This window comes from Diabrotica virgifera, chromosome 7 (genome assembly GCF_917563875.1).
Source record: "Diabrotica virgifera virgifera chromosome 7, PGI_DIABVI_V3a".
NCBI lineage: Eukaryota > Metazoa > Arthropoda > Insecta > Coleoptera > Chrysomelidae > Diabrotica > Diabrotica virgifera.
Window position 1 is genome coordinate 234380817 of NC_065449.1, and position 17703 is coordinate 234398519.

A 17703-nucleotide genomic window follows, 5' to 3' on the forward strand; every position below is an offset into this window, starting at 1 on the left:
TTAAACTAAAAGAAAGATTGGAACCCCGATAAGTCGGCCCCCGATAACCCGGAATTCCGGTTAACCCGGACCGATTTTCATCAGACAAACATTTCAACAATAACAATGCATGTAATATAAAATTTGAGAGATAATGGGTATTTGTGTAATTTGAACAATACGATAGTAAAAATGACTCACGGCGTCAGAGAGACGTTCATTGGCTGGGATTATCGGAAACAAGAGGCGCATCTATTATTTATTTCAAAGTATCTTAGCATTGTTTTAGAAAATACTAAAATACTATTTAAAAAATTCTTTTTAAACAATGGTCTTATGCCGATGCCACATTATGCGTTTTGACCGGATGCGGTGAAAACGCATCCGTTTCCAACGCAACCGGACCGACCTGTCACACTATGCGTTTAGTCTGGTGCAGTGTGTAAGCGCGTACCGATGACTCAAAACGCATCCGTTTCCAACGCAACCGGACCAATCTGTCACACTATGCGTTTTCACCGGATGCGGCGGAAACCATCCTGTCTAAACGCATAATCTGACATCGGCCTTAGTCTCCACTGTTCTTAAGTAACATTGTGACATTGTGACTGTATTGTGTGTAGTACAGTCGTATTTCAATTATAACGGAGGTAATTTTTACCATATTCTCCGGCTAACCCGGATTTTCGATAACCCGGATCGACCGTGGTCCCGATTAATCCGAGTTATCGAGGTTCCACTGTAGAAGGATGAAAGAAACAGGAGAGGTGTCTAAAAATACATAATCTTGACTGAATAGAAACAGATATACGGATATACAGGGTGTCCCAAAAGTAGTGGAACGGTCGAATATTTCGCGAACTAAACATCGGATCCAAAAACTGAAAAATACGTGTTCAGTCATTTTCAAAAATCTATCCAATGATACCAAACACCAACCCCCACTACACCTCCTGGAGGTGGGGTGGAGGGTAACTTTAAAATCTCAAATGGAAACCCCTAGCTTTTCTTGCAGATTTGGATTCGTTACGTAAAAGTAAGCAACTTTTATTCAAGACATTTTTTGGAACTGTGGATAGATGGCGCTATAATTGAGAAAAACGATTTATCCTGATGCCATAGGTAAATTATAGAAACGGTCTAATATCTCGAGAAATACACTTCCAGATGAGCAATAAAAAAAAGGTTTTTAATACTTTTCGAAAACCTATCGAATAACACTAAACATGACCCTCCAACCCACCCCCTGGAGGTGGGGTGGGGGTAACTTTAAAATCTTAAATAGCAACCCCCACTATTCATTACAGATTCGGATTCGTCATGAAAAATTAAGCAACATTTATTCGAAACATTTTTTAGAATTGTTGATAGATGGCGCTTTAATTGGAAAAATACGATTTATTAGCGCCATCTATCAGCAATTTTAAAAAATGTTTCGAATAAATGTTGCTTAATTTTTCATGACGAATTAGAATCTGCAATAAAAAGTGGGGGTTGCTATTTAAGATTTTAAATTTACCCCCCACCCCGTCTCCAGGGGGTGGGTTGGAGGGTCATTTTTGGTGTTTGTCGATAGGTTTTCGAAAAATATTAAAAACTTGTTTTTTGGTTTCTTATTTGGAAGTGTATTTTAGCGATTTTAGACCGTTTCTATAATTTACCTATGGTATCAGGATAAATTGTTTTTCCGAATTTTAGCGCCATCTATCCACAGTTCGAAAAAATGTCTTGAATAAAAGTTGCTTACTTTTACGTAACGAATCCAAATCTGGAAGAGAAACTAGGGGTTTCCATTTGAGATTTTAAAGTTACCCCCCACTCCACCTCCAGGAAGTGTAGTGGGGGTTGGTGTTTGGTGTCATTGGATAGATTTTTGAAAATGATTGAACACGTATTTTTCAGTTTTTCGATCCGATGTTTAGTTCGCGAAATATTCGATCGTTCCACTACTTTTGGGACACCCTATATTTATAATCATTTGTAAGTAAAAAAAAATTAAAAAAGTCAGTCTATGTATTAAAAAATAGATACCTACATTGTTTCGACCACCTTGTTATGGATTAAACTCATTTTTTCGTTTGTAACAAGAAAAATTTTTTAGGTTATCAACAATATTATAATGTATTGATCTGATGATACATATTTACAGAATAGAATACTTATTGGCTTTTATCAAATCATTAACTCTTATCTTCCATATTTGAACATATTCATTCATACATAAAAATCTATAAAAAAACACTTAAATATCTCACAATTTTGCTTAATAAACGTATCACGTAAAAATCGAATTTTGGATGATAAGAAATGCAAATATTAAATGTAAAATACCTAATGCTTAATGACATTAAGTGTTATGTATAAATATTGGATTATCGGCATGAAAATAAAGTCAAATTATGCACTTACATAACATAACCACTTACAAAAGGTCTTTAATTAACCGCTTTCTATCTTTAAATTAAATTAAATTAAAATTTAACTCAAAGAATAAAACAAAGTGTGTGTAAGATACCATAAAAATTTTTAACTCATTTGGAGAAGCTTTCCACTGCATAATAAAGGCGGGTTGACATTACTAGTGAATAACGAAAGTGGTTCACGCTTACGTATTTTGCCCGTGCTATTGTTAGATATTTTATTATCTATTTTCAAACTCGAGCAGTACATTTGTATTTATGCAATGCATAGATACATATGTACTGCTCGAGTTTTATAATGGGGCTTTATGGGATCTTATAATTAATCAAACAAACAACAAATACTACAAAATAAATAAACACAAGTACATAACAGAACGAAAAAATTCCATAGTAATGGAATACAGCACTCATCTGCCCAATTCACAGAAAAGCTAATAAATCTATCTGAAAATTAAAGAGGAATTTGACTAAGTATTAGAAGCAGTATATAAGGTATTGGCAAATATTATAAAAAGTAGAAAAAAAAAACAACGAAACGGAGATAACAGGAGGTTACCAGACTGGATTCAGACAGGGAAGAACAACAACCGATCAATTTTTTACGGTAAAGTTATTACAAAACAATACGAGTAATTATGAACAAAATGTAGGTTTGATATGCTCTTTATTGATTTTAAAGCGGCCTACGACTCAATCTCGCGAATTGAACTATACGAAACAATGAGATTACTAGGATACCAGAGAATAAGGTACGATTGGTTAAAATGACGCTAACTAATGCAGTTAATAAAGTAATTAGAGAAAGAAGACGACAAATCAAGAAGAAATCGCGTACAGATACGGAAATAAGAAAGGAAAATACATAAGAAAATAAATGGACCACTCTAAGGTCGAATGACACAGATTATAAATTTGAGAAGGTAACAGAATTTGAGAATATTCGAGTAGCAGATAAGGAAATAGAAGGAGAAGAGAGAGAAATAGATAAAAGGTTGCTGAAATGTAGCAAAGCAGTAGGATCATTAAACGTACTGTTGAAGTTTAAAAAATGTGTCCAAGGCATGATTCGAAATTTTCGATCCTATGCAACAGTAGTGAGACCAACGGTAATGTACGCAGGTGAAACATGGACAATTAATCAGAAAGAAGAAAAAAGCTAGTGATTTGGGAGAATAAAATCTTAAGAAAAGTTTTTGGTGGTCAAAGGAGGCTAATGGGGAATGGTAAAGAAAAACAAACCAGGAGCTAACGAAGTCAGATGGTTGGGACATGTTTCATGAATGCCTCAATAGAGAAACGTCCTAAGAGTTTTGTAAGCAGTAAAACAAGGGAATAAGAGAAGAGGGAGACCACGAAGGAAGTGGTTTGATGTCGTATAGACTGATATATAAGAAGTGGGAATAAGACACTATGGACAACAACTGAAGGACCGGAAATAGTAAAAGAATCTAGTCAAGAATATCGCAGCCAAGAACCTGTAAGGCCCCTATAATATTGTTAAGATATTTTATTTATCGCCAACCGTCACTAAAATCATTCATTATTGTACTCATTTGCCCTCATTTACGGCAGTAAAGTAACACTTTATTGTACTGAAAGAAGAATTTACTTTACCTGCCGCGATTAATCGAGATTAAAATGTAAGTGGTCGATGGCAGTAATCGATTATTTATTTGAGTTAACCTACTATTTATTTACTTTAATTATTAAAAATATTGTACAAAATTTACGACATTGTTAATTAAATTTATGTCAAAAGTGAAATTCTGTAGTATTTTGTAATTATGTTCATATAAAATAAATCAAAACTTTAGCGATTTAGTAATTATTCAATATTGATAACTATCGATTGAAAATCGAAAGCTGCCATCATGCAAAAGTTATCTGTTATGACTGTCATGGAATTTTTATTACGTCTAAAATTTAAAAAATTCTTAAATTGTAGATTGTTGTAACTTTACTGACTTGGTACATAAATAGCTATTATTAAAATACAAAAAAAATATATTTACCTTATTACTGGATTTTCTATTTCCATCAAATTGATTCCATCAACTCATGTTCACCAATATTTAGTAAATATCCAATATTTAGTGTCTAGTTTTCGATTGTTATGGTTTATTGATACTAAAAACAGAACAAATAGACCATCGTTCATATCGCATAATAATTTATTAATTTTCGATAACGAATATTTTCAAGGCACTTTTACGTATCCCATTATTTACACTACGTATTTTTACCAAATAATCGGTTCTAGATGATTACGGAGATCTAAAATTACGATCCACCAAACAAATGGTATTAATGGCTGATTCGATAAATGAGATGGAGCATACTACTATTATTTCGGAATGGGACGTTTCGGCGTCGCCGTTTCGGCGTGGCCATTTCGGCGTGGCCGTTTGGGCGTAGAGCCGTTTCGGCGTAGGCCGTTTCGGCGTAGGCCGTTTCGGCGTCGGCCATTTCGGCGTCAGAAATTTTATTTTAGTTGACTAAATACCTACATTGAGGTTTATTGGTCAGGCAATTTTTTGGAAAAAAATCTTTTAATATAGTTATTTAAATACATTGGAGTTCATTGGTCACACAATTTTAACATTAATGGTCAAGTAGAAAAATAAACTAAATATATTTCTTTTATAAACATTTTGTTATATTTTATTCTGCAAATACCTATATTGGATTTTTTATTAATGCATATTAATAATAATTGCTGTTCTCTTAATTGTCCCAGAGCTAATTAGATGATAACTGACATTTTTCAACTTTAATTAGACATACATTATATGGTATATAGACGGAGAATTTTAATATTGTTAAAATATCTTTTTTAAGCAAAAATATTTGCAGAATGTATATTTTAAAAAAAAATTAAATTATACAATATTTTCTTGAAAGGAATCTGCTTTTAAAATATTTACCATTAGTTAGTATAATAATAGTTATCCCTATATTTATTGCAGTTTCTTCGAAAATTTAAATACAAAATTCTATAAATCACATAATAATGTTATTAACATTTCCTCGAAAACTAAATTACCTGTTAATTCCAAATGACATTATCATGTATCAATTAGTTGTTGATTTCAAAAATTACATTATAATGTCATTAACGAGAGATGCAAGTTATTTGTTGATTTTAAATATTCGAAAACTAAATTAGTTGTTGATTTCAAAAATTACATTATAATGTCATTAACGAGAGATGCAAGTAATTTGTTGATTTTTAATCTTAAGGGAAATTTTAAGTAGGTACCTACCTATTATTGATTTGATTGGTTGGATTATTGAGGGTACAGCTATATAAACAGAGATCAGTTTAAGAGTTTATGTAGTGTCTTATAATATTTCATAGTAGTATTTATACGATATACAGACGAAGAATTTTTAAGCTATGGAACGAAAAATTTTATCGACCAGAGGAAGAGAGAAATTTACCACTGATGGTTTCATGTATGTTTTTGACGCTGTTAGTAAAAGCGATGAATCCCTAAAATTTTGGAGGTGTGAGAGGAAACAAACGTGCAAAGCAAGAATACATACAAGAGATGGTGAAGTCATCAAGAAAGTAAATGTTCACACTCACGACTCCTCGGCGATGGACGTGGAAGTAGCACAAGTTGTTACAAAAATGAAAAAGCGTGCTACAGAAACAAACGAAGGGACAATAGTGGTAATCAATGAGTGCCTGAGAAATACAAGTCAAGCTTGTCATGGTCGGCTCCCAAACACTGGCGCGATGAGAAAATTCATCAGACGAAAACGTAACGAAGTCCAGGAACCCCCGTCAAATCCGACAACTGTTGAAGAGTTAGTAATTCCCGAGTCTTATCGTGTTTACACGTTACAAGATGGTGTAGAAGAAAATTTTTTATTAGCAGATGATGGAGAAGGATTGCAAAGAATTTTGATTTTCGGGAGAGAATCGTGGCTGCAACATCTACAGACCTCAGATGTGTGGTATGGTGACGGTACATTTGCTATAGCACCATCTCTATTTTTACAAGTATACACAGTTATGGCCACAAAATATAATGGAGTCCATCCAATATTTTATGCCATGCTGCCGAATAAAACAAGATCCACATATACCCGTATGTTTGAATTGATCAGACAAATTGTACCAAATTTGCAACCCAGAGCAATCCATTGCGATTTCGAACAGGCGGCATTTAAGGCAATGGAAGATTGTTTTCCAGGCGTCGACATCAATGGATGTTTTTTCCATTTGGCACAAAATATGAAGAAACAAGTGGCTGCTATGGGATATACGAGAGAGTATAATGCTGATCCACAATTCGCTTTAAATTGCAGAATGTTGACAGCATTAGCATTTGTTCCTATCGAACATTTAGATGATGCCTTTGCCGTTCTAGCGGAAGCTCTACCTGCTGAACACCAACCACTTGTAGACTGGTTTGAAGACTACTATATTGGACGTATGAACAGAAGAGGAAATGGCAGAAGACCAAGTTTATTTCCCCAAAGGATGTGGAACCTCTACCAGAGAACTCTGGATGGAGAAGACCGGACAAATAATCACGCTGAGGCCGCCCATAGAAGACTCAAGATGGAATTGGGAGCAGATCATCCAACCATATGGAAATTTATAGATGGCCTGCGTCAGGTGCAGAAAGGTCGAGATGTCTATTTCGAGCAACTTGTGGCAGGTAATCTCCCACCATTGAAATTAAGAAAATACAGAGACGCAGATGATCGCATTTCACGGCTTGTGGGAAATTTTGATGCAAACGGGGATGTTTTAGAATTTTTAAGAGGACTAGCACATAATTATAATATGTAAGTAGGTACTTTATTTTAATTAATATTTCGTGAATAAGTTTTGTAGGTTAAATATAAATGTCTTGTATGTAAGTATAAATGTTTCAGAATTTTTAATTGGACTAGCACATATCTAATTATAACATGTAAATACTTTATTTTAATTAATATTTCGTGAATAAGTTTTGTAGGTTAAATATAAATGTTTTGTATGTAAATATAAATGTTTCAGGATTTTTAATTGGACTAGCACATATCTAATTATAACATGTAAATAATAACTAAAATAAAATATTCATTTTTCCAAAATCTTGTTTATTCATTTATTTATATATAATATCTACAGCTAGAAGCCAATTACAGATATTACATTAACTATGAGCTAAATAACAAGCACACACACATAAGTATAAAATTGACATATACAAATCTACCATTAATATTAAAATTTTGTGATCAATGGACTCCAATGTATCTATTTAAATAACTATATTAAAAGATTTTTTTCAAAATAATGTCTTACTAATAGACTCCAATGTAGGTATTTAGTCAACTAAAATAAAATCTCTGACGCCGAAATGGCCGACGCCGAAACGGCCTACGCCGAAACGGCTCTACGCCCAAACGGCCACGCCGAAATGGCCACGCCGAAACGGCGACGCCGAAATGTCCTAGACCCCTATTATTTAATATAAAAAGGACACTAATCCCTTGACGACATTATTAGTAGTAAATTGCACAATGAGCATGGAATGGACCTCACTTCCCACGGGTATGAGAACATATAGCATAGGCTGTAGGCAATTTATACGAGTGAAGAATGAACATTCCAAGTAAATGGTAAGTATAAATTTTATTCGATTTTAGAGGCTATTTTTGAAATATACAATACAGATATCTGCAAAATAAATCAAATTTTTTCAGATTTTTCACAAACTGATATAATGTTAAAAATTAATAACTATTTTCAATTTCATTGCAAAACGGAAATACAGCCGCACCATATTCTAGTACAATCAGAGAGTGCAGCAAGCACCTCTACCGGTTTCGAAACTTATTAGTCTCTCATCAGGAGGCACATATGCTGCTCTCCCTGATCCAACCAAAACAACGAAAGAAACGAAATGACATAGATGCCCTAGCGGCAACTTCTAGCAAAAGACTAAATTTTTTAATCTAATGGCATATAAAAAGGTGTACTCGGAGGTATAACCAGAGAAGGTTCCCATTGTTTTCAGTCTGGTGGGATGTAGAGTAACATTATGTTGTTTTATATGCCATTAGATTAAAAACTTAGTCTTTTGATATAATGTTTTTATTTTGTATTTGTGTTGACATTACATCTGTTTTTCAATATACCTTTAGTAGATCATCCTTGAATAATTTTTTGGTATCCCACTTGTACAGGATTATCAGCATCCAAAATAAGAGCAAGCCATTTTTATTTTCTTTTTAAATGTCTTACAAAACAAACATCACGTTTGTTGTTAAATAATTAGGTGACACCGATTACTCAACAAAAGTGCACTAGTTTTCAATAACACTTTGTCAGCTATTCAATATTATTCATAATTCACGGCCAGGCCGTGTCAGCATTAAAAATATCAACACTTTTCAAGTTTATTTATAGATACAGAAAAGCATCGCGGATCATCTTTTTATCAATTATCATTCGTGATTCTGATACATTATTAGACAGTTAGACCTCAAACGCACCAACTAGTTACTGTGGTATTCAGAGTTAGTAAATAAATAAGTATTCAGCAAATAGTGTCTACTTCATCAACACCTATCATAGGTGGTAACCACCCCAACTAAAACAGGACGTTCCTAAGGGTGGAGTACCAACATACACTGATCGTTATTCTATTACCCAAGAAGCAATTGGACGTAATATTACGACGTCTTAACGTTGGATTAAATGCCCCAACGTTAATATGCGACGTTGCGACGACGGTCAGAAAACCGCTCTTTGCACCTAAGTGGAGAATAGAAATACGGGTTGCCTCGACGTCCCCCTCTCGACTTCTCAGCTCGAGATATTTTATCGTCAAATTACGTTAGTTTTTAGGACTTTGGTCTTGTAAAGTAATAGTATAAAATTCTCTACCACAGAAGTACGGCCGACACACTTCATTTTTACCAAATAGGTTAATAATCTTGGAGGATATTAAATCATCAGAATCTAAGATGCATGACGGCCTGTTGATACTTATTTAAGTAGGTTCCTACTCTATTCAGAATATAACCTAAGTGACTTGTATAATTATTTTATTAATCATCTGCCTCATTGCATAATGCGGTCGAAAATTTACAAACGCAAGGAAGTGTACTGTTAAACTAGGTATAAAAATTGCTAAAAACTGAAAGCGCCTCAGAAATTTACAGGTTAAATCGAACAAAACGGTAAAAATAGAAATAACCATCGTAATTAAAAAAACATATTATTATGTCTAGATCCATATAAAATTATCCTTGATTTATATATAAACAAAATTCGTTAATTAGAATCAAATATTCATTAAAATCTACCAAAAAAATTGCCAAACATTGTCTCAAAAAATGGCTGAATCATGGCGATCTTTCATTAATGGCGGATTTGACTCGCGACCTAAATTGCACTACATTTTAACTGATTTGGACAAGGACACCCCCTGCCGACCTTTAGTATAACCTATTTTTACCTTGCACACTTCGAATTTACTTATTGGTATACCTAATACGTCCTAAAGTAAGCGCAAACAACCTGGTCTTGATGACAGACTCCCGACTCGTCGTCGTGAACACGCCTTAATCTGGTGGATATATATGTTAATATGGTGGATCTGGTTCAATAAATTGTTATTGTTAATATACTGTTTATAGAAAAACTAGAAAAACCAAGTGTAAAAAAGTAAGGTTATGTTATGCAATGTAATATCTGTCTGTCATATTATAGTCATATAAGTCAAGATGAGTCAAGTAGATAGGCACTAATCAGCAAATTTTTACGTCGTTTTGTAGTTGGAAACTAAACAACCACTTGTCGAAAATTTACTTTACGACGTTGGATAGTCGTCGACGTTTTTTAGTAAATTACAGGTATCTTATAAAAAAAACTTTGACGTCAGGTTAACGTATACAACTTTACTTAAGTACTACGTTGTTATTACCTACGTTGTATTGTCGTTCTCACCTTCCCGCAAGTACACGCAGCAATCTACCATATACCTACTGAGAAAACACCCGACGTCTCCTGAACGTTGGGTTCGATACTAATAAATACTCTGTAATCCCCGACGTTGAGCAGTCGTTAAATGTCTTCCAGTAAATTACATTGTAGTATATAGAGGTTATACCCGACATCAGCTTAACGTTAAACCTTAACCTAATAATTAACGTTGGTATTCTCAACGTTGGATTGTCGTTGTCGTCTTCCCGAAAAATACGTCTACCATACTCGATAAAACACCAACGTCCTCTGAACGTTGGCATCTTCCTAAAAAATGCGTTGTAATTCCCGACGTTGAGTAGTCGTTGATGTATGCCACTTAATTGCACTTATACTACAGATAGGTTAAGACCGACGTCAGCTTAACGTCAAACCTTATCCTAATAATTGACGTCGTTATTCCCGATGTCGGTTGGTCATCAGATTATATTACTTATTAACAGCAACGTTGGTCCATAGGAGAAACAGACGTTGTCCTTGGTTAAGGCTTACTGTGAACCAATTTTGTCCTTAAATTTAACGTACCATTAGGACAAAATTTGTTGCAGGTTGTAAAATTGCTACTTGGGTAGTGAACCGACTCTCGCCCTCTTGGCTGCTCTACTTGTTATCATTCTGCTTTTATGATCCTTCCATTCTATTCTTCTGTTTTTTACCCATTGCTTGATATATTTTCCAATTTGCATCTTTGTGGTACATATATTTGTAGTTCTAGTTCTGTCCCATCGATTGCTTACTATCGAATTTTCTAAGGGTTGTTATCTTTGCTATTCCTTTTGTTCCTTGTATATCAGGTCTTATTTTTGCTGTGTAGGCCACTGTTGGTTTGGTGACTGTTTTGTAAAATCTTGCCTTTCACTTACCTCTTTATTTCTCCATACTGTTTCATTGAAGGTATACTGCTTCAGGCTCTCTTTGCTTTATTCAATTGATCTATAACTTTGGTTTCGAGTTTTTCCGTAGCTATACAGTTTATAGTTTGGTTGCTATATATTTAAACTCCATCATTTGGTCTATTATATTATCTGTCCCTCCATCTTCAATGCACATCTTTAAAATATTAAGTCAAATTTTCTGGCGGTTATATGAAACTGGTGAAGTATACGTTGTAAATCACCTTTACTCTGAGAGAATATTATGGCGTTGTCTGCAAAGCAGATTATTTCAAGTTGTTCAAGTTTATCTCCCGTTTGGTGTCCTTTTTCGTTCTTACTTTTTTATTACATATTTCATCCATGTGCGTGCAGGTTCAATAATAGAGGGCAGAATAATTTCACTGTCATTTTATTTGAATCCAATTGCCAGCCTAAATTCTGTCGATTAGTTCTTCTTCTACTTTTCGTTTATCCTGTTGTTCTGGTCTATATTTTCGACCCTTTTTATCATTTCTAGAGGTATGTATATCTATTGCGTATAATAAACGGATAAAGTGCTTTAATATGGCCCTGTGGATTGACTTCTTCAGTTAAACGGAACATAAATATGCCGGTTTGTTGTATTTTAGTGTTTTTATTGCATTTGCTAACCTTATTGTTCTTCTGTTGGTGTTATAATTTCACTCAGTTTATTTACAAAGTATCAATATATATTTTCTTGTAGTTATCACTGTCGGTGTTAACTTTGATGTTTTGCATAGGTTGGTTTTCGCTGTAGCTTTCCGGGTCTGACTTTTTCCCATTTTTTAAGAGATATACATATTAGGATTCTTGATCTCCATTCTTGTTGTGTTGTTTTGTTTTATTATTTTTTGGATTAATTTTAATTGTTGGTTGGTTACGTCTTTTCCTCGTACTTTAGGAGTTTTTCGGTATTTTGTCTCGTCCAGGCAATTTCTTATTTTGTAATTTCTTTAATGAAAGTAAACAAATAGAATACTCCAGCAATTAGTAAACTAATAGAAAGTGGGAGTCATTATTTATATTACATATAAAACAGACTATACATTAACGTAAAACACATAATATACAATAAATGATACAAAAACACACATGGCTATTCACTACAAAATCGACACCAAGTAAGTCACCCATCAGTTTTGAATAGCCTGATCCGGTTAATAACTTTTTCTGCAGCAGTTCCGAAAATAAAACTTTCGGTATGATTTATTAAATCGAAAGTACCATTTTAAAAATCTCGTACCGAAAGTAGCTATTTTCGGGACTAATTTTTTCACTTTCGGGACGATTTTGTGTAGCTAGGCAACGGCTTTGACAATAACATCAACTTTGTATTTTATTATGACAACGCTTGTCATTTAAGACTCGCGTATGTGAAAATGGCCGCGACCAAATTAATATCTCAAAAAATAGTAAAAGTACTGACACGTCTAACACTAATTTCAATACTGCCACTTCTGTTAATATTCCTAACAATATCAATGCACATAATTGTTATAATTGTGTTATTAATATTCATAAGTAGATTTTTCTAATGTTGAATTCACGAGAGTAACTTTAAAGTGTTTAATAAAAGTTCATAAGTAAAGTTTATCCATATATTCTTTTTAACACAAAAATCGGCTGCAGAAAAAATATTGTACGTAACACGATCCAAAAGTAATTTAACGAGACTCGTAGGATTCCAGGACTCGCCTACGGTTCGCCCGTAGGAAACTTCCTACCCATCTCGTAAAATATCACTTTCGGAACTTATTACGTAAATTACTATTTTGGCCTAAATATTGAAATAATCTTTTTGGAATACGATTTCCAGAATGGAAATATGAAACGTCAAACAGGAATAATAATAAAGTATAATTTTCATTATAATCAATTGTAGCTTAGCCCATACAAAAATAATATTCAACGTTAGAAGTTTGTTTAAGAGGATCGGTACGTATTTTCGGCTGCAATGTTATTCAAATGGGGATTAATTTTTTTCGAATCCTGAGAAAACCAATAAGTATTTTTGAAAAATTTAAACGCAGAATGAAAGATTACGTTATTAGCGAGGGCCGAAAGTCCCTGAAAACTTCTATAATGTTTATTTTAATAAGTTACAGGGGTGAAAAACTAAGAGAAAATTTAATGTGATTTTTAACTTCAAATATCTCATTCAAAATAAACTTTTTATTTATTCTAAGGAACTTTCGGCCCTCGGTAATAATTTAGTCTTTCATTCTGCGTTTAAATTTTTCAAAAATATTTATTGGTTTTTTCAGGATTCGAAAAAAATGAACACAATGCCGTTGATAATATTTTCCAAATCTATCTTTGTCTTACAACGCACTCAGCCGAATATAATATTGTCAGCATATATTGTCAGTCAGACACTGTCAATCAATGACAATTTTAAATATTTGACATTGCATCGGGAATATTTTAAGTTATTGATTAAATATTATTGATATAATTGATTTAAGACGTGAACTTAATAAAAAGTTATTTATTATGTATTATTTGTGGAAGATCCAAGCAGAGAATACATCAGGATAGTATATTCTGTGATCCAAGTATTTTGTTGTTAAAGATGTTGAAAGTTGTAAGCGTTCCATAACAATGTATTATAAAAAAATTACTTTAGCACTTTTCCTCTTTTCTCGATTGAGTATTAGTTTTTGTTGTACAAATAAATTATTACAATCACTGAATACCTAGTTAGTGAAAAAATTATCACATTTATTATCTGAATTAATAATTTGCAATTATAAAAATAACAGTTATCCAAGAACATTCAAAACCCATCTCTTTAAATTAATGATGACATTTTCAAGTAGAATGACATTCTAGTAATATTTACATATCCATACCAGTGTGAATTTTACTACACGTAATTTGCCGTGTAAAGTCAGAAAAAGTAGGGATACACGTAAAATATTTGCGAATTATGTACCCATAGCCTTAATTGATATTTAAATCATTTCAACGTTTCAGAGCTCAGAATATCTTTGGACCATTTTAATAAGGTTGTGAATCCATTATAGATTGGGAGATATTAACAGAACTTTAACCACGATTTTCTGAGTTTTGCCCTTTTCAATACTGGAAGGTTAGGAAAGGTACTTACAATTAATGGAAAAATCCACGGGTTTCCTGTGACATTTTTCTGTGAAAATTAGATTTTCCTTAAGGAAAAAATGGCGGTTGGGATAAATTTCTGAGTCCTGCCATATCCATAGAATGACATGATACTATTAATTTTATGAAGAACATTTTTTGGACAGAAGGATTGCAAAAGGACTAAGGGAGTATATATTTAGAAATACAAACATGTAATGAAAATAATGAAATTTTCATAATTTTCTGAGTCCTGCCAACTTAATAAATTAACATAATTGATTGAAAATGATCGAAAAAAACGTTGGCATGACGTCTCTTAATGTTTAAATGCACTTGTCCCTTGGAAAATTCTGTGAAAAATTTTCACCCTGGTTCCGTGATTTTCTGAGTCATAAAAGAAATTTTATTATAAAATAAACCATTTAAGCAGACATTATTTAAAATGGCAGGATGTTTAGTTACACCTTTTTTACTATACATAGTTAAAACATGTGTAAGAAAATTCGAGGAAAGTTACAAGATTTTCTGAGTCATGCCATTTTGCGCATATCTCAAGAATGTTAATATAAAGCTATTTACAAAAAGGCAGGATGGTTGTGCAGTTATTTCGTATATAAAAATAAAATTTAAAGTCAGTAAAATTATTGCAGGTTGTTATACAAACATATTCATATCACCAGAATTTTCTGAGTCATGCCAAGTCAAGTATGGCGTCATGGTGTTACTCGAGCTCGTCAGATTAGCAAGAATAGCTCTTTTAGGAAATATTCTTGGTTTAGGTGAATTATGTTAAATTGTCTTAAAATTATCTTAGGAATCTTAAAATTATATACAGGGTGTTCCATTTAAAAAACATAAGTTTGTGACACCCTGTCAATACGGGTAGCCCTGTATATTAGAATATATTTTTAAATTATGATCCTATCTTTGCCCCATGTTTTACCTAAATAACTTTTTTTCGTATCTCCTACGACAAACAAGTAATTGGACTTTGTCACAATAATGCCCCACCCTGTATACGCAATAACTATAAAACCATCCTGCCTCTTTGTAAATAGACGTATATTAACATTCTTGAAACAAATGACATGACTCAGGACATCGTGGAATTTTTCACGAATTTTCTTACAAATCTAGGACTCCTGCGGTCTTACAAGAACCGTTTAACCTTCCTGCCGAGTATCGAAAAAGTATTGATTGCATTTGAGTATTATAACTTTTTAAAGGCAGGACTCAGAAAATCACGGAACCAGGGTGAAAATTTTTCGCAGAATTTTCCAAGGGACAAATATACTTAGTAGGAGACGTCATGCCAACATTTTTTTTGATCATTTTGACACAAATATGTTTAATTTATTTAGTTGACAGGGCCCAGAAAATCATGAAAATTTCATTATTTTACTTACATGTTTGTATACATATAATATACTCCGTTAGCCTGTTTGCAACCCTCCTGCCCAAAAAATGTTCGTCATAAAATCCATAGTATCCTACGGATATGGTAGGACTCAGAAATTCATCGCAAAACTCTATTTTTATTTTTTGGGAAAATCTAATTTTTACAGGAAAATGTCACAGAAAATTTGTGGATATTTCCAAAAATTGTAAGTACCTCGTCTAACCTTCCACTATTGCAAATACTCCAGGCTGTGGGAGAAAAATAGGTCGATTTCAGGATATAATTCAGGAATTTTTGAAACCTATCAGGTGTTGTAAAGGACGATGCCAGGAATAACTTCTAATAAAATGTGACCAAAAATATTGTGACCTTTTTTTTATTGCGATTTTAATTTGTTAAATTTCCAATTTTTAAAGATTTTTAATTGTGCAGCTTAGGATATTAATTCTAGAGAAAAACTTTTTAATAGAAAGTTGTAGTAAATTAAAAAACCTACAATTTGAGCTATGGTAAGTTTAATTTCGTTTATTGGTTATTGCAAAACCAAGGTCCAAAATGGCCATTTCTTATAATTGCGTTATTTATTGTACAAATAATATTTTTTTATTTTTTAAAGCCTTAAAATGAAGATCTTTCAATTCCAAACATAAAAAAAAAAGTAAGGCCGGATTAACGAATTTGTTGCTTAGATATTATAAATTGTTTATCCCAAGAGGTCAAATGTCGAAGCCTATAACATTTGAAAAAAAATCGTAGAGAGTTGGTGAAACATCCAATCTCCTTCTAAAGAGTTATATTTTCATATTCTGATGTAAATAAATGCGTAAAACAGTTTTAAACCTCTAATTTTTGGGTTTGAAAATAAGGGGGCAAATTTCGTTATAAACATTTAGAGCTGAAGCGGTCCTGTACATCCTATGAGTTTTTAACTTACAGATTACTGTTGCTAAAGACGAAACGAAGATTTATAAAAAAATAAAAAATTTCTACGACCAACTGAAGCCGAGCAAAATGTTGGGTTTGAAAATAAGGGGGCAAATTTCGTCATAAACATTTCGAGCTGAAGCGGCCCTGTACATCCTATGAGTTTCTAGCTTACAGATTATTGTTGCTGAAGATGAAACGAAAATTTATAAAAAAATAAAATTTTTCTAAAACCAACTGAAGCCGAGATAATTGTTTTTTTTTTCTTAAATCGTAGTGCCTTTATTTCTAACAATTAATAAATTATTTTACAGTCATTGACTACAGAACGACTTATATTATCTTAAAATAAAAATTATTATAAAATACATAAGTTACATTTAATTATTAAAAATTATTTTTGAAATAGGTGCTTTTGCGAGCTGCCGAATTTTGCAAATCGCCCGGCTCGCTTCAAATCCGCGCGCTCGGAAAATGTTTACGTAACTTGTATTAAATTTTGACCGAAAACAACTTAATAATATTACCATTATAATATACAGTATATTTACCACTGTATTTGTTTTTCTTGATAAACTTTTATATGTGACATCTCATTTCTGAAGAAATAATATTACAAATATTATACATATATATGAAATATATTAACTATATTTTTAATTTTTTCATTGTTATATAAGTATTATAATAATAATGTTACTTCTTATTGTACAATATAAAACTTTTTCTTCATGTAGTGACTATCCGTTTTGGATGTTGGCGACCATCATGGCAATCTGTACTTGCAGACTAAATCGGTACTGCTGCTCTGAAAAGATTTGTAGTTGTTGTGTTGAACGACGTACGTAAATTTTCTAGCAAGGTAATCCTTCGCCTTCCTTGTTCTCAGTTTCCAAATGGGGTTTGCCAAATTGCCATGATGGTCGCCAACATCCAAAACATATAGTCACTACAAGAAGAAAAAGTTTTATATTGTATAATAAG

General features: G+C 32.8%; 1 protein-coding gene across 2 annotated transcripts in view; it reads right to left on the reverse strand.

Moving 5' to 3' along the window:
• Positions 1-17703, reverse strand: part of LOC114348105 (uncharacterized) — a 300717-nt gene that overhangs the window by 32274 nt on the left and 250740 nt on the right. Inside the window, exon 1 of one of the 2 annotated variants that reach the window (XM_050655335.1) lies at positions 4415-4565. The exons of the other annotated variant lie outside the window; for it this stretch is intronic. The gene's annotated coding sequence lies outside the window, so the exon portion shown is untranslated. Of the gene's footprint in view, positions 1-4414; positions 4566-17703 lie in introns of those variants that run through there. 2 annotated transcript variants of the gene reach the window in all.